Raw genomic sequence first — 25,805 nt, 5'->3', positions numbered from 1 at the left:
CTTTTCAAACATCAGGTTATTGAAATTCCAGAATGACAAACCTGCTGTAGGAACAGGGACAGCTACTTGAATTGGCCCATTATCAGCAAGTCAGTTGTATTTATGCCCTTGTAAAATTTCTAGGTGTTCTTGCACTGTGAAGGAAATGATAAGTATTTGGCCACTGTTTGGGAGAGGAACGAGCTTGAACCATTCTGTAACTCTTGAATTGGTGTTGATATATGTAAAACTACTTCAGATAAGATAAGCAGTGACATTTATGGTTGGACTCGATGATCTTAAAGGTCTTTTACCAACCTAAATGATTCTATGATTGTAAAGATTTTGGGAAGCTGTCTAAATGAATAATTTCTGCTTCACATTCTAGTGTAATAATGGAGTAGTTAATTAAAGAGCAAATACAATAAGGCTCTGGTCCTCCTTTTCTCCTTCCCCCTCTGCTCTTGTGCCTTTCGTTCAACACATGAAATTTCTTTTCCTTGCAACACAAGCTTTAATATGCTCATTCTTCAGCAGCCTTTATCATCGTCCTTCTGCAGCTGTTGTTCTATCTTCTTTTGCTTCTAGCCTCTGTGATTAATTTTCCAGCCTTGTCTTCAGTCCTCTGTGGCTGACTGAAGCTGTGCTTGCTTAGGACTTCTAATGCTTTTATGGTTATACTGATATATATACATTTATATCTATTTATATTTATTTATATATATATATATAAATGAATCTCAATTTTTCTGCTGCTTATGAGACTGTTGCTCTTACCCTAAGACTTCTAACTTCTGTTGCTGTAAAAAATCCCATCCTCCTTCCATGGAAGGGCTTGAGTTTGTGCATTTGTTACAACAAAGAGGAGTGATGATCCTCATTTTAGAGGATATGTAAATTATTAGGGGATCCAGAATTATTTTTAGTCATGTGTATCATGTAATCTCATTCTTCTGGGACCTCTGTTAAGATGAAAAGAAAACTATGGTCAAAGATTGTGTCATGGGTTGCAATATTGCTATTTTATCTTGGAAGTGGACCTTATACACAGAAGTGTAATTTTCCTCATAAACCAGTGTTGTTGAATATTTTGCTATCAGTGGGCTGCAGTTCATAAGAGCGTTTGCATGTTACTTCTTGAAATAAGGTAGGTAATATATAACTAATGTGCCATCAGTGGGTGTTTTTCCAGATAGCATTATATTTTTGCCTGAGTATCATACAAGAATTGGAAGGTCTGTATTATTTTGTAATGATTTAAACCTTCTTTCAGAATATCACTAATCAGTAAAAAAATGTTCTTTGCCTGCAGGGTGGAGTTCATTTCTTTTGTTCCTGAGAGCTGAATAGGAGAAAGGGACATTTCAACTTCTCTTGATAAAGGTAAGACAGCATCTGTTGATAAGGATAAGACACTGTTCATTATTATGAGCTCATAGAAAGTTTGTCAATGGAGGGTTTGTTTATTTTGGGCTATTTTTCTCCACTTCTGTGCTTTGTAGTAAGTGCAATATGTGATAATGTAACTTGTATTGGGAATGGAATGTGTTAACTCTACTGCAGGTATCAGTAAAGGGTCTGAAGATAAGCAGGTACCTGTAGATCAGCATGACAAAGTGGATAGCAATTTGTTCTGCTGCTGGTACTTGTGGTATTTTCCATGTGCCATTGAAGTGGCCTGCCTAAGTTCATTCCATCATGCTTCCACAAACTAAGCAAGGGCTCTTAAAACCAGTAGAGTTTTCTCCATGTTGCTTGTCAAAGAAATGTATAGGCTTGCCTGCTGCTACCTTCACTGCTCTGTATTGTCACATGAGAGTGCAGAGGTTGATGTGAAGAGAGAAGGACCTTGAGATCTATTTTAATTGAGATAACACCTTCAAATTAAGCAGCAAATACCTATCCTAACAGTGCTTGTCAGAAATAGGAGACAGAGAAGGGGATAAAACTCTGGAAGTCTTCTGAGAGACATGCCATCCTCAATGACTCTTCCTTCATGTTGTGCTAAAAGGTCTAACTTTTTATAGATTTGTGTGTTGAATTAAAGCTTGCAAGAAACATTTAGACGTAGAGCATGCGGCTTAGTGTTGAACTCTTAAATTCCAGTTTTTGATGCAGAAATCTACACAGCACTGTCTTTCCTCATTTCCATTTGGCAAATTTTGAAAAGTGGGGTTAGGTTTGATGTGACAGCTGCTAATCGTGGGGTTGGTCTGGTTTAACAGTGACCACACGTGCAGCAGATTGACCATCCATGTGCCCTTCATGCAATGCAGGTAGGGAGCATAAGCGTGGTTCAGTTTCTGTTCAGAGGGGCTGGAATTAATACACAGTCATTTCTAATTTGTCCTGTGACAGAGGCTGCAGTCTCCCAATGAAGGTGGTAATGTGTCTTAACCAAGCCAGTCACTGCCTATTCTGCGTCTGCATCTGCAGATCCATTTTTGACTTGTTCAGCATTGCATTTGACAGGATGGTATAATGAAGGCTCCAGTTGTATGTTGATGTTTAGACTATCAAGAACAGCACAGCATAAGTCTACTTCTTGAAAGCTGAATAGTTTGGAAAAGAGGAAAAGACAACTCTAACAAAGCTGAAGAGAAATCAGAAGATTGACCAAAAATCAGTTTTGTGTGTGTGTGCTGATGTAGCTGATTTTGAGGTTTTCTCTGTAAGCATTACACAACTTTCTTGATCAGTAGTTCAAGGCAGCACTATCATGCCACTATGTATGGATGCAGTTTTTATGAATTTACAAGTGCTTACTGTACTATATATAATCTACTACTGTAGGGGATGAGAAAGCTTTAATCACCTTCATATCCTTATGATTGTATGGATATATAGACTTTAGGAGTTACGTTGCCTTCTTGCTTAGCAAAACACAGCTAAAATATTTTTGGTATAAAAATGTTCTTTCAAAGTTTTTGGTTTCGGAATTCAGGCTTTAGCTTTAATCTCTTATCCAATGATAAAAAAAAATGCCTTTGAGTTCTGTAAAATCCTTCTAATGTACCCTGGTGCTCCTGTCCTCCCTCCCTCTTGCAACTTGTGAATCCATTGCCCATCATTTCAATCACATTTTGTGATTTTAAAATATACTTGGCATGTATAATCTCAAAGGTTAAACTTGTTGGAAGAATTCTCAATCCATCATGAAAGGAGAAAGAAATTGTCCTGCTGAGGTGATACATTTAGCGAAGGACTTGTGGACTCCTAGTGAAGGAATGTGTTATGTTGCTAAAGATGCAGGGTGAAAAATTGCTATGCTAACATACATGAAAATGTATTAATAATAATTTACTGATAAATTAATATGGCCTGAGCTTAATCTCATTCTGGCAAAACCCATGTTGAAGGAAATGAGAATTTACTGTGTTAGGATCTAATTGAGTATAGTTTCTTTTTTCCTTTCTTTTTTTTTACCCACCCTTCTTTCCTGCACTGGAGAACTCATGTAAAGTAATAAATAAATTTTAAAAATAAAATAAACTTAAATATTTAAGAGTACCTACAGTGTTAACTTGCTGGTTACAGTCAAATACTTTTCTTCCCATCCTTGTGAGAATCGGTTGGCTGTAAAAAGCACAGTTCTCTGGTGAAACAGTGTACTCTTGTATTTTCTGAACCTTGAGCAGAAGTTATTCCTTCTTAGAGGTTGCTCCATGCTTCTTGTTCTTCCCATGGTTGCACAAACAAAACAGCAGCACATTGCCTACTTTTTGTTACTTTGTGGGAGTGGAAGAGCTCAGAGTTCGCACTTAAATTTACCAGTATCCAGCAGGATTTAAGGATTGCATTTAATGACACAAATTCCCAAACATAATCGGCGGCAGATTCAGTTTCTGCCTGTGTGAATTGGTGATCGTGGGTAACTATGGGAGGAACTTGAGCTATACAGGCAGGCTCAGCTAACAGTGCCACTGAAAGTTAGTTGTAGCTGTAAAGCTCTCATTCTTCCCCATATCATAATAACTACTTCAGCTTAAATACTTCTGCAGTGGCTGCAGGCTTCATGAAGAAAAATGTTAGCTGTTCCCTGCCCCTACCTGCAGTCTGCTCCAAAAGCGATGCCCTTAAGTATTAATTTTGCTTTATTTTTAACATGATATGCATCTGTATTATACACAGAAAGTTTAGGTCTGTAAACTGGGTGTGAGTGTAGGATGAATATTTAGAAAACGTGCTTAAAAACATGCCAGTGGGCTGCCAGCTCAGGCTGGGAAAACTCAGGTCTTTGGGAGTGGAAGGCCAGACACTTCCCTTCAACTTTTCCTACATCTTCTCTCCCAGTTATGATGAGCAGTGTAATTTTTTTTTTCACCACAACATAGTTCAAGTTCAAGCCAACAGTCCTCCCTATGTGTTTCTTAATTCTTTCTTCCTTGACCCTTAAATCAAGAACCCCTTGGGGCAGCAGTACTCTTCATACTTGTCTGGTTTATGATCAAGCACGTGTGTGTTCTGGTAAGTCTTCTCCCTGAACAGAGAGCTGCATCAGAAAGCAAATGCTGTCCCCAGAAATAATATTTGCCTCAAAGGAGCTTGACCTGCTTTGTGATGTTTTTGGAAACAAAAAGCAGGAATAAGCGTTACATTGTAAACGAAGCGAGGAAAATAGGGTTGCTGTTTTCCTAAAATAAGAACAGAGCTTTAATCCTGTTTTTTGTTTGGTTTTCTGGAGAAGGTTAACTTTCCAGTAAGTTGGATGTTGGTTTGACTTGTTTATTTTGGATATTTCCACTAATTGATTGTAATCTAATTATCCACATACAAAGCCAGGCCTCTGAAGCAGCCAGTAACTACAGCTGGAAAGATTTATTGTTACTCTTCCATCGAAGGAGAATTGAGTGGTATTTATGTTTTCAGTAGTGTATAAATCTGGAAGTGGAGTCAGAGCCAGTGAAGTGTGTGATATTTTGTGTCTGGGAACTATCTTTCAGTAACTGTTCTCGTGACTCAGTTTATAGGTGCATGTTATAATTTTGAACAAACATCAACAGGGCAAGGCTGATTTGTGTAGAAAATTTTGCAAGGCGACATTTTGTTACCTTTCCTGTTTCATATTCTAACAAAATGGTCTGTTCTAGATTACTGGTAAGCTGTTTTCAGCTTGGGAAGGTGACTACTCTAAAACATTAATACTCAGGAATGTACCTCTTTCTCCTCACATAGTGGCTTATTTTCTTTTGTATCTAAAAGGTGATCAGTACAGAGGAGGGAGGTTGGGGGAGGAGTGGATGTTGCTGAATGGAGTGGAACGAGTTACTCATTTTTCAGAATAGCCAGAAGGTAAACTTGAGTGCACTTGAAAAACCACGCTGGTAAAATATCCCATGTGTAGTTCAGGCTGTTAAATACAATGTTTGCTATGAATCAACCCCTGAGAATGCACTGGGAAAAATGTGCTGTGGAAGATGTTGAGAAGTGGCAGTGTAGGCTGTAGTGCTTTTCACCCTGCACAGCCACCTAAATGTGTGTGGTATGTCTGCTCTACATATAGAATATACACAAATATGGATATGTTCAATAGACACATATATAAATATTTGCTAAATAAATACACATGTGTTCATATATAGGCATATATATGTATATGCACACCCATGTATATGCAGACGTGTATATGTGTAAATACATGCGTGTATAATAAGGACGAGTACAGGTATTCTCAAACTGGGGATGTAGCAAGTATCATGGAAGGCAGGAAAATGTGCAGGAAGCTTTCTTTTTTTAGTAGGGGAGGAAAAGGGAGTTGAAGGGATTGATGGTATGATTTACTACCATCACAGGACTGAAGTTTGGGTCAGACTGGGAGTGGGATTCTGTTGAGATATATATTTATATTGCAGAGTGAGAAGAGGTAGAAAAAAAACTATTAAAAAGTCTCTAATATAGAGGAAGGAGAATTCACAGTGCTTAAGAAATGTGGAACACGTCTGAGACCACAGACTACTCATGGAAAGCTTGCTGGTTAAAGTATTAGGTATATGACGTGATAAAAAAAAGACTTGTTCAGGTATTTATGAAAAGATGAATATAAGGTAAAACAGGTTGTGTTGGCAAGGCCACGGTAATGTAACCTTTGCAGCCTTGAGGAATGAAAAGCAGGATGTAAACACAGAAACTAAACCCACCTTATCTTGGTACAGAAAGTACGATTTGCGTCTCCCCTGGCCTTGGATAAGCAGGCAAACTGTGGGATGCCTAACAGAAGTTGTTCTAGCCACTGATAGTGAAAATAAATCTATGTCATTAAATGAAATGAATAATTTTCATCACAAATGTACATCTTGTGGATTCATGGAGCTGTAAATCTGCTGTTGAAAAGGTGTTGTGTGGCAAGTCCAGAGTAAAAGAGGAGGAAGCTGAATAAGATTTTATTTTGCCAAAATTGCCAGTTGCTGACTGAGACTATTTCAAGTGAATCCTGGCATATTAGTATGAAAATACTGACTGCGTCAACCAGTGTTTTCTACTAGAATAGCAGAAAACACTTCGGAAATAAGTTGGTTGTTGTAGTTCCCTGGAAATTATTATCTGCTGTTGTGACTACCTAATGCACAAAAGCGTAATGTGTTGTGCCAGGGTAGTACAATAGAAGCATTGTGATAATGTGATCATTTCTCTTCCTGGAAAAACATAATTTAGATCACTGAAATCAGTGGGACTGAGGGACACAGCTAAAATCTATCACGTGTTACTCCCCTGAATAGTGTTAATTGGACCTTAAGTACATTCCTAGGGAATGTGGTTGGAACTGTAGCGCATCTGTCCATCATATTTGGGACACTGAGATATTCAGCAACCAAAGTTCTGTTATCTGTTGTGGATGAACAGCATATTGCAAATTACTGAAACTGTGCGTGGAGATAGTACTTTCTGAAAATCACAGCTCTGTGCCTGGAATTGAATTACTTGTGTTATATATTGCACAGCCTATTGGCACGCTGAATTAATGTCTCTGGGGTCCTACAAAAGGAATACTTATTTGGAGAATTAGAAGTCAAAACTAAAGGACTAAGCCTGCTGTAGAGATCAGACTGCTGCACTGAGAAAATCAAAGTCCATGTGTGTGATTTAAACTGTGTTTGACATGCCAGGCTTTGGTTTCACCAGGAGACTCACTATGCTATTTGGCTGTGTTTTTAAAACCCGCAAGTGTAAATTAGAACGAGCTAATTTTATAATTATTCCCAACAGACACACAAGTAATTTAGTCTCAAACATGTTTATTTTATAAAGACACAATCATTCAAAAAAGAAGTGCTGAGAAACCACAAGTGGTTTGAGCAATAGAAGCTTAGAGCTTTGGCAAACACGCACATGTTTAAAATGTGGTAGCATTTGTTTAAAAGCCATTGAGTGTTCCGTCTCTTTCTTTGCAGCTTTATGACTGTCCTTAAAGAGTAGTACCAAAGAACTGGGGGGTAGAAGAGTTGTTTTGTTTATGGTGGTATTAGTCATTAATTTAATTTAAATTCCAGGAAAAACCTCCCTTGTTCAGCCTTGAGGAATGAAGAACAAAATCATGATTGTTTCATGTACTGCTAGAGGAGGGACTGATCCTGAGACTGAATAGAGAAGGGGATTTAAAAAAAAAATTTTTTTAATCCTAAAACTCGATGGATTGTTCATTCTGAAGAGACAGGGATACCCCTTCAGTAGCTTAAAGAAGCGACTCCTCGCAGGGTATAAATATGCCATGGGGAAAGGGCACCATATACAAATATGTTAAAGTCCAGATTGTGATGTTAGCCTGTATAAAAGTCCTTTAAAAAGTGGCTAGAAATAGTGAAGTTCTCAGCAGTTAATGAGCAAGCTCACTTACGTCACGACTCTCACCAGGTCTCTGATATTTTTTTTGGTGCAACCCAGGAGGAAAAAAATACTTGATGAGAGAAGTGCCCCACAATCTTTGGGCCTTATACAATGCATGATATGATGTTACAATTTTTTAAAAATAGTATGAATAATATCAATACTTTATTTAGGGATGGCAAACTGCTCTCAGACACACTGGACTTCCTGAGAGCAGTAGGCTTTATTGCACTAAGCTCACAAAGACGAGTTAGTCTTTTGGCTTCTTTTACTAGAAAGATTAAACAAACAACTTTAGAATGACTGCAATGTGCTGTCAAAGGTGAGTTGTAGCCTGCTTTGCTTCTTTAAGGTGTTGCTTAAATAAATCTGTATTTGCCACTTTCTAAGCAGTAATTTGTGTTCTGATTTTGACACAAGTATCAACTTTACAGGGGGGAAAGGGAGACATTTTATACAGTACAGATTTAAAGCTTTTACTAAACTTTTGGTAAGATTTTTAAATACAGACTTTTTACATTTCCCATCCTAAATTGTTAGGATCACAAAACTAATCCTTCATCAGGCAATGTATCATGTTTTGGGTTCAGATTGTCTTGCTTCTGCAAGAATTTGCTTAGCTGCATCTGAAGCATAATGCTGCTGGAGTTAATGTATAAGTTTCTACTTTTGGATTTTCAAAAAGTGTTCAAAATTTAGGCACCGATTTTTCAATAAAGGTAATCGGACTTAGGACTATAACTTCTTCTAAGCTTTTAAAATTTCAAGCCCTGTGCAAAGTAGGATGGTATGGTTGGGAAGTCAAAGTGATGCGAATTACAAAAAAAACTGCAGTAAATGGTTCTTTTAGATGCCAGACCTTTCTGGCAATTTCCATAAAATTTCAGTTATTAAGTAGATGTGAGTATTTTGTTAATGAATAAGAAGCTAGAATATTTATTTTAGTCTTTCAGTCTGGAGAAGTCACAGAGATTCAAGGAGCTTTTAGGCTTTATGGAATATCTTAAAATGCAGTTAGAATTTTTCATTGAATTCTAGATAACTTTTTTTAACAGCACATGGTTGTTGATTTCGTTAAATATACCCGACTCATAGCTTCAGTGAAAAATTAGATTTTTAACTTGAGTGAAGAAATATTGCCCTGGTGAGAAGGGATGTTAGTGGCTTGAGGAAAGGAATTGTTATGAGTATTTATGTCAGTTTTCTGCATGAACTCACTTGGCATATCTTCTGCAGTGTTTCAATACTGGTCATCAACTTTCCAGCATAGTCTAAAACTGTAAGTCCAAGCCTTTCTCTGTGGCCAGGGGACAAGGCATTGCTCTCGCTGCTTTCTGCTCTAATAGGTATGCCTTCATATTTACATTTCCCATCAGAAAATGTGTGTTTTCAATTGTTGAGTGCAGGTTTGAAGATTTGCCTCCAAAGCTGGGAAACTCTGTGCAGCAAGGGGTTACATGTGGTGCATCCTCATCTACATCCAGCCAGCAGAAAAGGCACTGACTGATGGCACTGGGTGGTTGAGCACCACTGGTTGCATTCTCCCTTAGTATGTTACTGTTTGGTTTTTCTGTTAGTTTACATAGTTGTGTGCTAGAAATGTGTTTTTGTAGTTTTAGTCATTAAAAAGTTCTGTCTTTCAGTTTTTGCAGCAATATGCATGACACACTGCTCTTCTGCAAAGTTTTTAATGTAAATGCACTATTTTGACACTTCCATCTAACAAACATTTTCTTTTTATACCCAGACATCAAAATCCTCAAATGCCTTCATCTTCAAACTGATATTTGATTTTAAATAGTTACTGAAGTTGAGTACTTCTATGTTTGCCTTCTCCGATTTTTAGTGCTGAAATATTTTATTTGCATATTTAATTTTCTGTACATTATTTGCAGCGTGTTTTCCTATTTAATTTTGATTTCCTTTTTTTATGCCTCTAAGTCGTGTTGCAATTTTTGAGGTTGGATGTTGGGCATCTCTTTTGGGAATATCGGTTTAGAGAATGGGAATGAATGTTCAATATGGTCTTTGTATCCCTTTGTTATGAAAAGCAGATGTAATGGGTGATTCCTACTTTTTTACTTTAATGGCTTTCAGCTGCATTTAGCTGGTTACATTTGTTATAAATATCATTCACCAGAAGAAAAAAGCTAAGCAATTAATATTGCAAAACTGCAACAACAGAAAGTGTCACTTATTTTCTCAAAGTTGAAAGAAACCGATTTCAGCCTCAAGGTTTCTGCAGCAATGTTATTTTTTATTTTGAAGTATACATATCTAAAACACCAACAAACATGTGAAACCTTTGAATACTGTTATTCCACATACACCTCTGGCATTTATATGCATGTGAAGAATTGCACTGAACGCTAGTGCTACAAAAGAAAAGAAAGGACCTTAGCGATGTGGCACTATGTGGAAAGAGCCTCGGGGCAGTAAGCAGACATTCCTTTTTTTTGTTTCGTACAGATGTGAATTGTAGGAATTCCACTTGCCTTTTTTGCATGCCTTTTTTGCATCCTTTTGTGCTTTTAAAACATTTTCACAGATCTAAATATTGTCAGTGAGGCTTTGCATATAAAGGGAACCCCTTTTATGAGGGTCACAGTACTGACTTGAAAAAAAGAAATTTTTTGATGCTTGAAAGCAAAATAAGTAAATAAAAACACCAGGTGGACCTGGTGTTTTTATGTCCTGGTGGACATTTTCTAGCTCTGGGCATATAAATATATATATATGCACACACACTGTGGGAGTTTTTGAAAGAATGCAAAGAAAAAGAGATGGCAGATATGGAGATTTAAGAAAATTTTTGTATAACTCCGTGGATTGTGAAATTACATTTTAGTTTTAAATGCTTATATTCTGCAGATAAAGTTTAAAAAAATCCTCTGACATCCAGAAAGTTTAATTTAGAGGTGCTTTTTTTCCTAGTTCCATTTAATTATGTTTATAGGTATCAAATTAATATAAAGTTCAGCAGTGAAAACCAAATTCACAGTAAAGTCCTTCCGTCTGAATGTACACTTGAAGAACTTTATACCCAGTTTTCCTCCATTAGCGTACGTGTAGTTAAAAGCTACAATTAAAATGTCATCTGAGATAGGTGAGCAATGGATTTGTTTCAGACTGATGTGAGTCCAGCAGATTAAAAAAAGAAAGAGAAAAAAGGATCTTACAATACTTCAAACATGATGCCTGCTCCTTGTTGGCTTCCAAAATTACCCTTGAAGACCTCATTTAAAATGATGGAGATTTACAGCATTTATGTGCATAGTCAGCGAAGGGAGATGAAAATGTAACTGCAAGCAGTCATCAAAAACTCAGTCTTTCAGTTAGTTTCAATTAAGAAAAAACAGTTTATTGTTAAGTGACATGGTAAAGTTGGAAGGATTTTGTCAAGTCTAAGTTAGAGCTGAATCAGCTGCAGGTAGGAGATAAAAGGCCCAATCCATACCCCACTGAAGTGAATTGAAAGCTTCCCAACAGATCTAAGACTTCAAAATTTGCCAGAAGATTTTGATTGTGTGTGATAAGGTTTTATTTTTTAAAATTTCAATAGCTAGAAACATTTCAGTAGTTAAAAACATTATTTATTTACATATGTTTAAATAAGAAAAAATATGTCGTGGAAGTCACTGTGTTGATCCCAGATACTGGTGCCTGAGTCCTGGGAGTTTTGGAGAGTCCTGCTTGTGAGGCTGTGCTCATCCATACTTGTCACTACATCTGCGCCCTGCAGCCCAGCCAAGCCCTGTGGATTTGAACCAGATCATATGTGAGAACTTGCTCATGTATTTGTCAGCCTGGCAGAGCACACAATGATGTATTTATAGCTGCCTTGTACCAGCTGCAGGAAGAAGGATGATACCTGATCTGGCATAAAATCTACCAAGATAAATTTACTTTAAAAAAAAATTTAAAAATTTATTTATGTCAGCAGAATGATTTGATACCTGTTCAGTGTTTGCTTTTCTTCTTTTGTCATGAGCTTTCACTGCTTTTTTAGCTACTGAGCATCCAGAAGCTGCAGTTACCATCTCATTGAACCACATACTACAATTATTAATACTGCATATTAATCATTTAATAATATTAAATATGTGATCTGTACTGAAGTAAATTGGCTGTTTTCTGAAAGCTAGTAGTTGCCAGGGTATAATTTCTGGAGATTTTTTTTCCCCTCTTACTGAGGGAGAATTTTCTATGACAGGATATTTTCTCCTCTCCCTACCCCCAATCTGCCCTCCCACACAAAACTCGTGGTTTTCCTTGCTGTGATGTAAACATTTTTCATAAGGAGGATTCACACTATTGAGATAGAATTATGTAATAGGAATTTATTCAGGCATGATATTTCTCCATTTTATTAGCATAACTGATAAAAACGGATGGTTTTATCAGCCATGGTGAGCCTGACTTGGGAATATGAGCAAAGTGAATGACAGAAATGCCATAAGACTTGCTACTGGACAGGGAATCATGGCCTTACTAGACTAAATGCTTGTGGAACTGCACCATCAGAGCAGATGATGATGCACTAGTATTTCACATGGGGAAAATCTTATCAACAAAGGTTAAAAGTTGTCTCCTTCTAGGTATTTGTTAATATTTGCAAAGTTTGATCAACACGTGGGCTTTTGGTAGACATGAAGCTGTTAAAAGTTGGTTAAAGAGGAATGCACGATAATAGAAACGTACAGTTCAGTTCCAAGAAATGGGATGATCACCTGGGAAATATGTTGGGAAAGGTAATTTGGGGGGGCGGGGGGGAAGAAAATTGTGAGAGGAGATTGTTTCAATTGCAATGCATGTGGACACATGCGGGTCTTCCACGTATAATCCCATTACAGTCTGGGATAAAGTGAATAGAAAAGCCTATGCAGATTTCTCTAAGTGATCCCTGCAACACGACATGTGGGATGTGAAGAGCTCTGGTGAATGCCAGTTGGGTTTTTCTGGGTTAAAGAAGAAATGACATTTTCACTTCTCAATTTTATAACACACTATCTACTCTGTTTATGTCAATAAATACAGTGAAAATAATCTGTCAGGAGCTAACATTTGCATGCAGCTGCAGAAGTGTCAGGAATTTCAGGATACCATCTTGTTTCGCCTCTCAGCTTGCAGCTCTGACTCAGGTAACACATCACTTACATGTACAAATTTGGCAGCACCCAACAGCCACTGGTGACAATTTTCATCAAAGAAATACAGTGCAGATTTAAAACAATTTATAGAGCATATTTGTGTTGTGGGGGCATTTCAGTCATGTAGTAATTGCCCAAGAAGGGTTTTGCACAACTGCTTTCTTACAGTTTTACTGACTGCTGTCCATAAGCAGGAGTTGGGTTACTGGAGAGGTGCTTGCAGGGTCTGTTGACAGTATGGCCACAAGTAGGCAATAGCAGTGCTCAGGCAGGAGAATTTGATGAATAAGATAAACCCCTTATAAACTAACAAGTATATCCCTTGGCTGTATGAAAGAAGATGACGGCGTTAAGGTCACGTTAAAGCCCTGAATTGTTTAGGAAAGCTTATGTCTTCCAGCTGGGCAACATCACACAGACAGTTCAGAATACACCAAAGTTTTGGCTTAACAGAAACACAGAAAGTCAACTTAGGTAATTTTATCTGCTGTGTTCCCTTGGGCCAGGGCTTTGGAAAGGAGAGTAAGATGTGTCATTAGTCATCGTTGCCTCTTGTGAGCTATTAATGTATTATGCTCTTTTATGTCTGCATGTATTTTTGTAAATAGTGCTTAGATTAAAGTCAAGTGTATGTATTTGTAAAAAAACAGATGGATTGGACTTTCTTTTTCCTCTGAGTAGGGCTGGTACCATTTGTACTCATGTTAAACATCTACACTTATCTGCTGTCTGTGAAAGGTTTGGTAAACTTAGAAGCAAGACTAATGGTTGGTGAGAAGAGCAAGTTGCAGAAACTCCGATTCCAGTTTTTCTCACTTTTATTAACAAAGTAACAGCCCATGTGTGCTGGATAACTTTAGAAACTTGGTAGAACTTCATATACCCACCTCTGTACTTGCAAAGGGATTTTGGGGATGCTTAAGTGCTCCTCCGTCCCAGGGCTGTGTGTACACAGTCATGCAAGGGTCGTGAGAGAGCTTTTTAAGAACTCCTGAAGGATCTTTCAAGGTAAAGTGTAAATTTGGCATTGTTGTTTTATTAAATAATCTTTCAGCTATTCCAGCTTTTGATCCTGTTACAGCAGTGCTTTGTGTTGAAGTAAATAGGAACCTTGGAAACGCGGTGTGATGCTGCACAATCAGGTTCTCCAAAATCCATGAGTGAAACTGTGCCCTCACTGGAGGGAACGGAGCTGGGATGCCACGCACAGGCACTGGTGAGAAGGTGAACTCAGCTCTTACAAATGACATTAAGCACAAGCTACATAATTGTTAAAGTCTCAGGCAAGTTTGACTTGTCTTTAGATGAATCAAATACATTCTGTGGCTGATACAGTTTGACAATGGGTATTTTCTGACTTCATTATGCCATAGGCAGTTGCTGTACTATTTTTAGAGTATTGGATTCAGTAAAAAATTAATTAAGAAGAAAAAGAACTGTGAGGAGATCTTACTATGGATTTTGGTGTTCAGCAGCTCCAGGCAAGCAAGGCAATGGCATAAAATTAGGATGCATGTTTAGTTTAGTGTTTTGGCAAGGTAAAAGGTAGGTTAACAGGGAAAAGATAGGATTAGATAAACACCTGGTATAATTTCTCCTTTAGTTGCTCATTAGGTTTTGCCATTGGGTATAAGTTAGCTGTGGCATGACTTTATGCTTTATGTTAAAAGCGGATGTTGTAATTTGTATTCAGGCTTTGGAGCGAACAAACTTCTGGCAAAGGGAGAGTTCTCTGGAGGGGATGGATCCTGAAAGGAGGGACCTCAGGAGAAATCAGACCTGCGGAAAACCTGGCCTGTTACTCCAGCATGACCTTTTCCATGCTGTGTCTTGGTTCCTGACTGTAACCATTGAGGTGCAGCTTTTTTTGGAGCTTACTTTATGCCCTTTAAATGTCATTTTGTCCATCTTTTGCCTGTCAGAAGTGTACAATGGAGGCTTTGCAGCTCAGCAGGGTCCCACTTATTGCTGTGGTGGTTCCTTAAGCAGAAGGACAAGAGTTCCTGAGAAAGAAATGAAGCTTTGAGAAAGTGTCCCTGGAGATGAAAGGAAGGTGGGAACACAGGCAGGGGTGTTTTGGCACTGCTGGAAGTTGCCATATGGGTTACCTGAGTCAAACTATGTACTGGTGTAACAGTTTTGGTGCCCTTCTATGAAAGATGAGTTAATTCTGAGTTAACAGAGGTTTTTTCACCCTTTCATAGCTAAAAGAAAAGCTCATTTCAGGCCTAGTTGTAACATTGCTATTAAGCATGATGCAGCTTCTTTATCCAGGACTCTGCTTTCTTCTGAGTGGGTTTTTGGGTAAGTGAATTATCCCACTGTTGCCAGCAAGCTTGTTCCACGGCGCAATGAAGAGAGGAACGCAGTATGTGTACAATGGAGATAACTGTTTCCCCACTTATACTCCCTGTGGCATGCCTGCTTCCATGGTGTTTCTCCCAGCTCCCTCTTTGTCGTTGTAGCTGGCTGAATGTTGGAAATGTGAGGGTTTTCCATTTGTATTGTCCATGAACAGATGTCCCAGTTGCCAGTGGTTGGTCTTGCTGCTGTTCTGTTCTTCTCAGGTGCCTCTCAGAGAGCATTCCCAGCTGAGAGCCAGCCTTATGTGCTGCTGTGAGGGTAGTGCTCCAAAGCTGGAGAAACCTGAGAAGGAGACACAGCCTTCCTACAAGTAACAGATGGTTACTGTTTTAAATACAGGCAAGGGAAAAGGAAAAAAAAAAAGATTCCTATCAAGCATGCAGTGCTGGGAGAGAAGGGAGGGTTTTCCTGAGAGGGGAAGGTGTGTGTCTGTGTTGTCTGAAGGGAAAAGAGGTGAAAAGAGAGATGAAAAAGAGAAAAATGGTTTGGAGCTTTTTCATATCCTACTTAATCACAGTCATATGTCAGGCTGTTTGAGAAGAGGAGGGAGGGGATGGCTTGTTGAAAAGTGTAGCGTGCTGGAATTCTGCGAGTGAGTTGTGTGGTGAGTCCTGTGGCTTACTGCTGCCCTGATGAATAGAGCCTTTCCAGAGCTGCCAAGCCCGAAGCAAATGTGGTCAGGGATTTATTATGAAATGTACCAAACCTTGGCATGGGGCTAATTGCATATAACAAGAAGCGTGCTGGAAACTCAGACCTGAAAGGTGACAAATGCAGAAAGTATTCTATATCTGACGCTGCTGAAAGAGGTTTTGTGCAAGGGAATGTCTATATGTCTGTGCTTTTTGCTAATGAGCTCCCAAACATGGCTGCATGTTTTTGTGTTATTAGTTTGGTTAACATAGATGTAGATTTCTTGTTTTGGTTATTTCTTTCACAGCCATCAAAGAAAGAATAATTGCTACATGGCTGTAATAGCTGAAGTTCTCAAAGCAAGTGCCTGGGTGCTGTCTACAAAGTATCTGATGCACACATCAAAAGAATAGAGTAGAAAGGTATGAGCTTGGACACTAACAAAATACTGAAGCTTAGAGTTTGAAGCTTGCTTATCAAAGTTTCAAGAGACAACCAAAAATAAACTGTCGGCCTTGAAGGGAGTGCTCTGTTCAGTATTCTCAGTGGTCAAGTAACAAATTTGTACAGCAAGACTGGAGCCTCTTCAAGTTTGAAAGTTTTAGACCTGCTGAATCTGTGTCCTTGTATGTGCAATGTTCGTTATCATATTATACAGCATAGACCTGCACCACAGTGGCATTTAATCCAATAAAAAGCTTCTTGCTTCCTTTCAGTGCTTCTTCCTGTTCTTCATGTATATCCATAGCTGCACTTTGAAATCTTGTATTGGTCTTTAACATCAGACATAGTTAACCTTTTTCTGTGGCCATGCTGAGACAGAGACTACTGCTTCTGTCTTTGAAAGCCATCACAATGTCCAAATGAGTATAATTAAAAATCAGAGGTACTTCAAGGAAGGGCAGGAGAAGAAAAACTGGGGAAAAAACCCACAAGCAATCAAGGAAACCACAAACAAAAAAACCTGTGGGATGGATTCAGAACTTGATTGACTTGGTGTTAACTGATATGGAAGCTAATCAGTAGTGAAACATGTAAGAAATAGAAACAAATGCTACAAGATTTTATGCTAATACTCTTTTGTCAAATTGTAAAATTTCTTGACAATTTTTTTTGTGTGTGTGTGTTTTTAAGGAGAACAGCTTTTAGGTTGATGTTTTAGCCAGAAAACAAACATAAATCCATTCTGTCACTTTTCTTCATAGGACATCTGCTTCTCAGCATTTTAAAAACTTCCTCATCTAATTATAGGGTCTGAAAAAAACATACTATCTCACTTAATTTTCTCCCTGGATGTGCAAGATTTGCTGTACAGTGAGGTCTTAGGGAGAGAAAGACATGCAAAGTACAAGATCCCTTGTATCTTGATCTTGAAGGCTTCTACAGCTTTCATCTCGTTTTCCTGTTATGTTGATGGTCAGGAAAGGAGAGATTTACAAATGTAGCAAAAGAAATCACAAGCAAACAGAAAGTAAGCACCCTGCACACGTTCACCCTTGTTCCAACCAAAGATTTTATATGGAGTATGCAGTCTAAGGAGCTTGGTTCAGTGATTGTGTTAGCCCATACTAACTTACTGTGCAAATACTATACAGGCTTGATATAGGGTGTGCAGAATAAAATGTTATTAAACTGTCCCAATGTAGAGACTTTTTTGAGTACTGGAGGGTTATAAGACCTACCAAATTTTTTATTATTTAAAACATGCAGTAGGTGTCCTGTAACCTAACTTGAGAGGAATAAATCTAACTTTGTTAGATGGCTTTAGCAGCATCACAGAAATGACATTTTCACTCAGCTGTTCTTGAACCATTTCCTGAATCTATGAAGCCCAAATAAGACTTGTTTTCTTTGGCATAGAACACATGCATGTTATATTTTACCTTCATTTTCCATGATAAATATCCAAGCTTTTTCTAGAAAGCTAGAAATAGTTTTGATATCGAGATGCTGGTGTAAGCTTTGTAAAGATGCTACCAGTTAGATTTGAACACATAAAAGGTTGTATTTGAAACACATTGAGTAAAACAAAAGGAAGGGAAAGGATCACAGAGTCAGAGAATCTTTAGATATTTCTAGAGGGCTTCATCTTCCAGAGTAGAAGTTGTTGATGGCTACTATCATGCTTCCATCTGTGTGAGTTATAGTAGCTTTTGTACCCATTGCAACTGCTGTCCATTAATAGCCTGATCATCCTTCTGTTGAAGCTTAGCAGGAAATTATGCTGGATTCCAGCAGGGCTGAAGTATGCTGTAAATGAGGGATGGTGATGAAGAAAGAAGAACAAATGCAACCATAAATCATCTTCATTTGCCATAGGCATAATAGTTGCACATCAGACCATAAGTTCTTCTGATCTCTAAAGCGTTCCTTCTTGCTGGCTTTCTAGCAGTTGTTCAGAACAGACATGAGGGGATGCTAAGTTTCTCAGTCCCTCACCTATTTTCCCTAGAAGAACAGTAGAAATGGGATATCCAGTGGGATATGAACTGATTTTGAAATAAATTTTTAACTAAATGGTAGCCAAGTTCACTCCTCCCTTTCCCTTGCCTTAGCATAAGACTTGCACTTAAGAAGGACTCAAAAAAGCTGAGGTTTTTACTCTGAGGACATTCTCTAATTTTGGAGGCTTCTGCTGAGGAAATTACTTTCCTCCTCAGTTCTTGAATCTAATAAGCACTAAAAAAAGAAGCATATACAAGTAATGCTGTGATCCAAGCCAAAAATAATACTGAGCAAGCATGTTGTCATAGACAAACTATATCAGAAGAGCAGTTAATAAGTTTATAACTTACAGAGAGCATAAAATGTGTGAGATTCTTTTTACATTTCATCCAACAACCTTCCAACAATGTCATGTGACAAATTAACGCCTATCAGGAACATGTAAAGGTGAATGAAAAGACTGTAGTGAAGGTAAAACAGGTATGTGAAGTAGATGGCTCTTGTGTTTGTGCATGAGGCAAAAGTAGGGGATGTTTTATGTCCTAGCATGAGCTCTGTTCCCTCGAAAAGGCTGGAACCATTACATCCCTTCCTGGGATGATACTGTTGCTGCGAGTTCATGGACAATACCAAGTACGTATGTGACAGTTTGCACCCAAACCAGATATACTGGCCCAAAGCTTTTACCACCGACAGGTTAGAAGGAAAGGGTAGTGACTTAGGCAGTTTTGTGTGCAAGAATTCTGGATTTTTGCAGGTATAGCTATTATTATATTGCTTCATATCTTAATAATCTTAAACATTAATTTCAGATGAAAAGTTAATAGCTTTTAAATTAAACAACACAAGATTGTTCCTTGGCTCTATGTTAATAGACTAGAAGTATAAAAATAAACCTACTGTGAAGTTAAAAGCCCTGGAAAGGTGATTTCTGTTACAAATACCTCCTAAAACCATGTTTTAATCTAAGAGCAAATTACCAATGTCATCTGTGTGAATATTTAATATGTTCAGTAATAGACTTACATGTGGGACTGTGGTTAGAGTAGGCCCACAGGCTGGGCTTGGATAGTGGTCAGGAATTGTTTATGTCTGTAGTATCTACATGTAAAATGTGATGCTGATGAGAAATCTTCTAGCTGTGCAGCTGGATCCCAGGCTTCCAGTGAGTTTGACGCAAGCTGCTCAGGGACGAGAGACAGCCAGCTTTCTAAGTACTGCTGGGGAAAGTTGAATAAAAATAGCCTTGCAGATTTCATCTTATTCAACTATGAGGATGGGAAAAAAAGTTTTAAAAAACAAGTGAACAAACCAAAGACCACAATGCCAAACCCCACATGATTGCTGTTCTAGGAAATGAAAAAAGTACATTTGTTTTCTGAAGTTTGGGTTAAAAAATCAGGTGTTTATTTTCATGAGTTTAAATTTCTTTCAAGTGCATTCTCCTAATGATTTCTGCCACTTTAATATTGCATAAAATAGAAAAAGACAAGCTACAAAAGTCAAGGCACATGGAACATGGTGTTTTCCTTTGCTTCTCCCAGACGTAGAGGTGTTGTGCAGTTGTCACCTGAGGGGTCAAGGGCCACATGCAGTGGCCTTAAGACACACGGTGAAATTCCCTTGGGCTTCAGTCAGGCACACAAACAGTGCTTAAAACTGGCTTAAAACTTAAAACTAAAATCAGAATCGTGTGCCTTATTGTTCAGCATGTTGTCATGCATACTTAGAAATGTAAAGTACATTGTTGTAAGTGGTATTTGAAAGAGCTTCTTTGCTCTGTGGGGCATGTGCTGAGTGATGAGCAGAAGCCACAGCAGATCTGGTCAGTTGGCTGAAGTCTTTTTGTGTTGATTAAATCTGCACTTCTAGCTCTCCTGGCTGAGTATGCAGAGTTGTGACAGGGCATGTGGAAACAGGGATTGCTTTGCATTTTCTTATTGTTGATCATTTGTGCTGATGCACTGCCTAGAGCAGCCGTCCAAGGACCTCCTTGCTGGACTGTTTGGGAGTCTTTACAATAAAAAATAAAACCATGGCCCCTGCCCTGAAGAGGTCCTAGGAATCACACTTCTTTGCTCTCTCTCTAGGGCTGTGAGTGGTGTGCAAGTAAGCAACTAACTGCAGACTGCCAGGTTGTACTTCTCTCTGTTTTATGACGAAAAGCTGGGTGAAGTTCAGTGACCTATGTTAGAATCAGATAAATACTGGCTAATTCACTACAAACATAACTTCAGCTAGAAATGGGGGTTGTTGCCTGGTTTTGCCTAGATGCCAAGTGATGCTGTAGCAAAAACTGCCGTGCCAGTAGAGTTGAATTTAGATGCAATTAACCATTTCTGCCTTCCTTCTCCAGCTAGGATAAATAGTTAGGGCTTGAAGCATGTGGCAATGGCAGTTTACAGCCAGATGTTTAACCACTGCTGCTGAGGAGAATGGCAGGTTGTTACCATTGGGGCTGGCTGGAGAGGGGCTCATGGGGGTGGGAAGGAGGCCAGGGGTTAGAAATAACCTGCTGGTGGGGATCATTAGAGCCTTTATGTAAACACGGCTGGAATGAAAACAAGGTGGGTTGTTTTTTTTGTCCTTTGGAGACCTGTATGGCATCCAAGCATAACATTGCAGGCTGAGCTGCATGCTGCCTTTCAGAAAGGCACCACAGTGCAGGAGATCAGGTCCATGAATCTGATTCAGTCCTGGCTTTGTGCACGGTGGCCACTCTCTACATCAGTTGTATTTTTGCACTGGGGCTATAAAGGGTGGAAAAAAAAAAACCAAACCAGAAAAAGGATAGTGATCATGGAGGGGGGGAAATACCTGGTATGATAGCAGTGAACTAGAGTGACAATATTTATTTTTAATTGAAAAGATAGGGCCTTAGGTGTACTGGAAAGTAATAATAAATATACTTAAGGTCATCTGTGCTTTTTGACTTCTAAAGAAAGTCCTCTTAAAATAGAACCATCCTCTTCTTTATCTGAAAAGAAATGAAATCACTATTGTTATCCTGCTTTTGTTTTAGCAAGAGTAATATTTATTCATCTCCATGTTAAGCAGGAATTTTCATGCTTATATGTCTCTTTAGAAAACTGTATAGCAGCATGTCATTTTAACAAATTTCAAGTTAAATGCAGTTCCTGCGTGAAGTATAAATGTTGTCATAGACTTTTTTGTTTGAGGATGTTCATTTCATCTTCATGGGCCAGCGCCTCCATAAGTGTGTGCCATATGTAGGAGGCTTGTTGCAGAAGTGCTGTATGGTGCCAGCACACCCTTATTTCCAGGAAGCCCTGCCCAGAAAGGCAGAAGCTCTTGCACTTCACTGTACAAGATGTCAATTCCCAGCACAGTGCAGGGTCAGACTGTACAGTCCTTTTTACCACTTGTTGTGGCATGTTGTTTGAGGCTATGGCAATCCTGGCCAGAGATTTTCTCTCTCACCTATTCCATTTTGAGTTGGGGGAGGTTGCTAGTGGCCCCGGTGCACAGCTTTGTAAGATGTTCATGTCCATGCATCTTCCACTGATCCTGCCATTGTTTCAGAGGGATATGACTGCTTATACAAGTGCTCCACTGACCTGGGAAGCCCTCATTTCATTATCTTCATCTTTATGTGGTTTTTTTTCTCCTTTTTTCCTTTTTTATTTTTTTTTGTGGGGGGTGAAGGTAGGTAGAAGAAAAAGCAGTGGTTTCAGCAGCCTGAGAATCTGAGTTCTTTCACAGGTAGTGGGGCAGGGGAGGGATGCCATGCCTTGCTTTGCCTCACCAAAAGAGGAAGTCCAAAGAGGTTTAAACATGGTGGGCTTTGGCCAGTTCCCTCATCAGCATTAAGACCTGAGGGGCACACGGCATGTTACACCTGCTGCTCAGCCAAGAGACACTGAAGGGCTTTTCCCCACTGGAGAGCTGGGAGCTAAAGCAGCCTTAAAAGTAGGGAAATGTGTTTTTAAAGGGAAGAATATATAACTCAGAAGGGTGAGGGGCCTTTGGTTTGAACACTGTATTTTCCTAGGCTGAGGGTAGATAGGGAGTGAGGATCACAGTGGTGGTCCATGCAAGAGAGGCTAAAAGGGACACCTTAATAAAGAGCCTGAACTGTGGAGCCAGAGGTATCCAAAGGGACCAAAGCCCCTGGCATTTTTGCCTGTGTATACAGGTGAATTATTAGTGTAGCTTCCTGAAGCATCTGCTCTAATACCTGTTCTAATGTTGCAAAAAATACAATAACGCTGAGTATGTTTTACAGAAGGTTAAACAGGTTAGTGAAAAAAGAAGAAAATTTTTCTTCTGTTTTTCCCCACCGGTGAATCTAAGCGAATTATAATGATCAATGTCAGTTAGAGACAGACCTTACTCCATTTAGTGTTTAAATACTAAATGGAGAGTATCACACAGAATTGTGATGTACTAAGCATGTACAGAAATTACTTGGTAAATGAGATGGGATATACAGCCTGTATTTCAAAATACATGGGTTCACAAAATGCCACTGATGACACTGTTATACACTTGAACAACTTTATTGGGGATTAAGAAACATTGACCAGTTGAAAAAGGTGAAAAGACCCATTTTTGGTTACTGTCTTTTCTAAGCAGTTATTAACATATTGTTTTTGCTTATGTTTGGAGGAAACAAAATTTCAGCTGCTGTAACCACATTAGGTCAGTAACCAGTTTCTCAGCACTGCTGCTATTGGCATGTGCCCTTGAAAGCTTATTAAGAGAGAAGAGAGCTTGATGCAATTATTACATCTAATGAACAAAATCTTCCTGGGCTTTTGTGCAAACAGTAGATTGTTGAAAACTATATGAAATCTGTGAGAGATGTGAGAAATAGGTCGTATGGCCTAAAATCAGAGCCACTCTTACAGAATTAGTTTGCTTTTCCTCCAGAGATTAACACTTAGCAATTCTGGGCTGAATTTCAAGAAGATTGAACTCTAACCTGTGCATTTTCCCTTCGCTTGTTTTTCTTAACCTGAAAACAGTTTTAAGAGTGTTTGCAATAAAATGCCAGGAAAAATAAAACGAAATTAAATAATCCATTTCCAAGCTTTGGGAACTACTCTTTTCAGTTTATAAAGAAAGCTAAAAATACCTCCTACACTCAGCAAGCATTTGAATGCTTGCTCAAGCTGAGCTTGTTCTCTGTCAGATGTGCCCAGGTATTTTCTGCTTCAGGTGCATGCTTCTGTAGAGCTGCCCTTGCCCTCCCCAATGAGTTTGTGCATGTGTAGCACTTGTGGAACCTGCTTCTGGGTTAGCAAATATGCTTTTGTTTGCTGTATAGGACCGGAGAGCTCCAGGCTTCTGCCCCTCTTTGCTTCCATCTCTGCCCAGGAAGAAGACTTGGTCCCAGTGCAAGTGTGATCCATATTTACCACCCAAAGTGTTATTTCTTTTCTTCTCAGATACAGAGCGTAAAACTTACAACACAAAGAATGTTACAGTAATAGCTACATGAGCAGAAAGTAAGGAAAGCCTCAGGAACTGTACCTCGAGATGGTGCATTGTCAAAATTTAGGCATATTTGGACTCTCATTGAGCTGAAAGCTAGTGGTATGGTAGCTGGCTGTGGTTTTTTAGTGAGATATGTATGTGCATTTTAATATGAATATTGTTGGTTTGTGCTTTTAAAACTACTCAAACCGCTCCTAGGCCTGATAGGCTGGACCAGAAGTCATCCCCAGGTCCAGAGACATCCAGACTTGGATACTCAGGTGGTCGGGGGCTTTACTTGTATTTCAGCACACTTTTGCTACAGCTTTGATGCAGTTTTTGGTTGTTTTTTGGCAAAAGTACCAACAAAGTGATTTAAAAGCTGTCAGTTGGCCGTACATTTGAAACAGTTGATCTTGGTTCCCCATCCTTCTGTCTCTTGGCTGTTGTTGCGGCAGTGTGTACAATTTGTATCTGATATCAAGTGTTTTGAGATGCTGCATGTGCTGAGAAAAGGCATGTATCTTAACATACTGCTGTGCCCAAGGGCTAGGAAATACAGTAAACATACACATGCAGGTTTTCAAGTGGCTTATTTTAGTTGTTACTTGCAGAGAGATTCCTGTGGCTCTAAGTATTTACAGCTTCCTGTTCATTTGTGTTGTCTTCTCTTGTCAATGCTAAGCCTGATATTTTTTTTTTCCCAAGGTGTGATTTTGTTCTTTAATCAGCTTAAAGTGTTTGTTTATTTTTCTACAATGCACAGTGCATAAGAACTTGAAAATGAAGTTGGGTAGAAGATCATATAAACTACCTTGAGGTTAATTTTTCTGCTTTTTATTACCCTCTCTGTGAGGACTCTGGTTCTGGCATCCTGGACATACGGGATAGATAAGCAAGCACAAAAATCACTTTAGATCTTTCCACTAATGTATGTAGCTTTCTTTCAGTTGACCTAATATAAAATTGATGTTTTATTTTTGTGTAGTTTCAAGATCAGTAAGGTCCCAGAAGTAAAATGCACATAAAGGAAACTGCTACAGAACAAACTGATGTTCATATCTATGCTTTCGGAATACCTTTATCTCAGTCTTTCGTCTCTTGGGCTCAAAACTGAAATTCAGCTCCTAGCTTGGACTTGCCTGCCTCTTAGGTAACTTTCTTTTCACTGAAATGCCAGAACTGCAAAAGTTAGTGTCTGATTCAGTAGGTTTCTGAGTATGTGAATACCAGTTTAGCATTGTAAAATAACAGTGCAATAATTAAAGTAAGTTATACTGCTCATTTAGATTTTGCACTTGAAAAAGTAAAAATTTTGACCAAAATTTGCATTTGAAGAATGCTTTGCTCCCCCCCGCCCCGAGGCATTAACTACTGAAATAGCTGGATATACAGGTGTTCATCATGAAGCTGGAGATTCTTAAGGAACTGGAAGAATGAAAAATACAATCTGCTAATGTTTTCAGGGGACTGTGGAATGGAGAGCTTTCTAAGTTTTAATTTATCTGAATTAATTTTCTTAGATTTAGAGTTGATTTTTAAATCCAGAGAAAATCTAAATAAACCAAAGGCAAGTTAACAATACGTGTCTGAAAAGTGTCCTAATCTCATCTGGTTTAGTTGGAAAGCACTTTTGTGGCTCATTTGCCTTTAAGTCAGTAATACATACATGCATGTTAGCTGGATTTAGTAGCATTTTTCCTTTGGGCAATGAGACAAAAGAAATGTTTCATAAAAGTATGAGCAACTGAAAAAAGATGAATTGGATTGGAAGCTAGCATGTCTTCAATTAGAAGAATCTGCTTTCTTTTTCTCTCTTAGAATATTTAATTCTTTTTAACCTTCATTCTTAGTATGAATCATACTGCACTCCATAGAGAATCCCGTTTGCTTCTTGATAATTACTTGTAGAAGCATGAAAAGTATCTTGAGACTTTAGAAAAGTATCATTAGGAGAACAGGGTTCCATGCCCA

At 38.6% G+C, this 25,805-nt stretch overlaps 1 protein-coding gene across 2 annotated transcripts in view; it reads left to right on the top strand.

The window, feature by feature from the left end:
* The first annotated feature begins 1,279 nt into the window (after positions 1-1,279).
* The window catches only part of BMPR1B (bone morphogenetic protein receptor type 1B), a 187,482-nt gene continuing 162,956 nt past the window's right edge, over positions 1,280-25,805 (top strand). The window contains exon 1 of one of the 2 annotated variants that reach the window (XM_017745129.1): positions 1,280-1,362. The gene's annotated coding sequence lies outside the window, so the exon portion shown is untranslated. The remainder of the gene's footprint in view (positions 1,363-25,805) is intronic. The other variant, XM_017745130.1, reaches the window with a different exon arrangement.

Source organism: Corvus brachyrhynchos, unplaced genomic scaffold, assembly GCF_000691975.1.
Source record: "Corvus brachyrhynchos isolate BGI_N302 unplaced genomic scaffold, ASM69197v1 scaffold249, whole genome shotgun sequence".
NCBI lineage: Eukaryota > Metazoa > Chordata > Aves > Passeriformes > Corvidae > Corvus > Corvus brachyrhynchos.
Note: the sequence above shows the minus strand (reverse complement) of the source record. Positions and strands in the feature narration are given on the sequence as shown.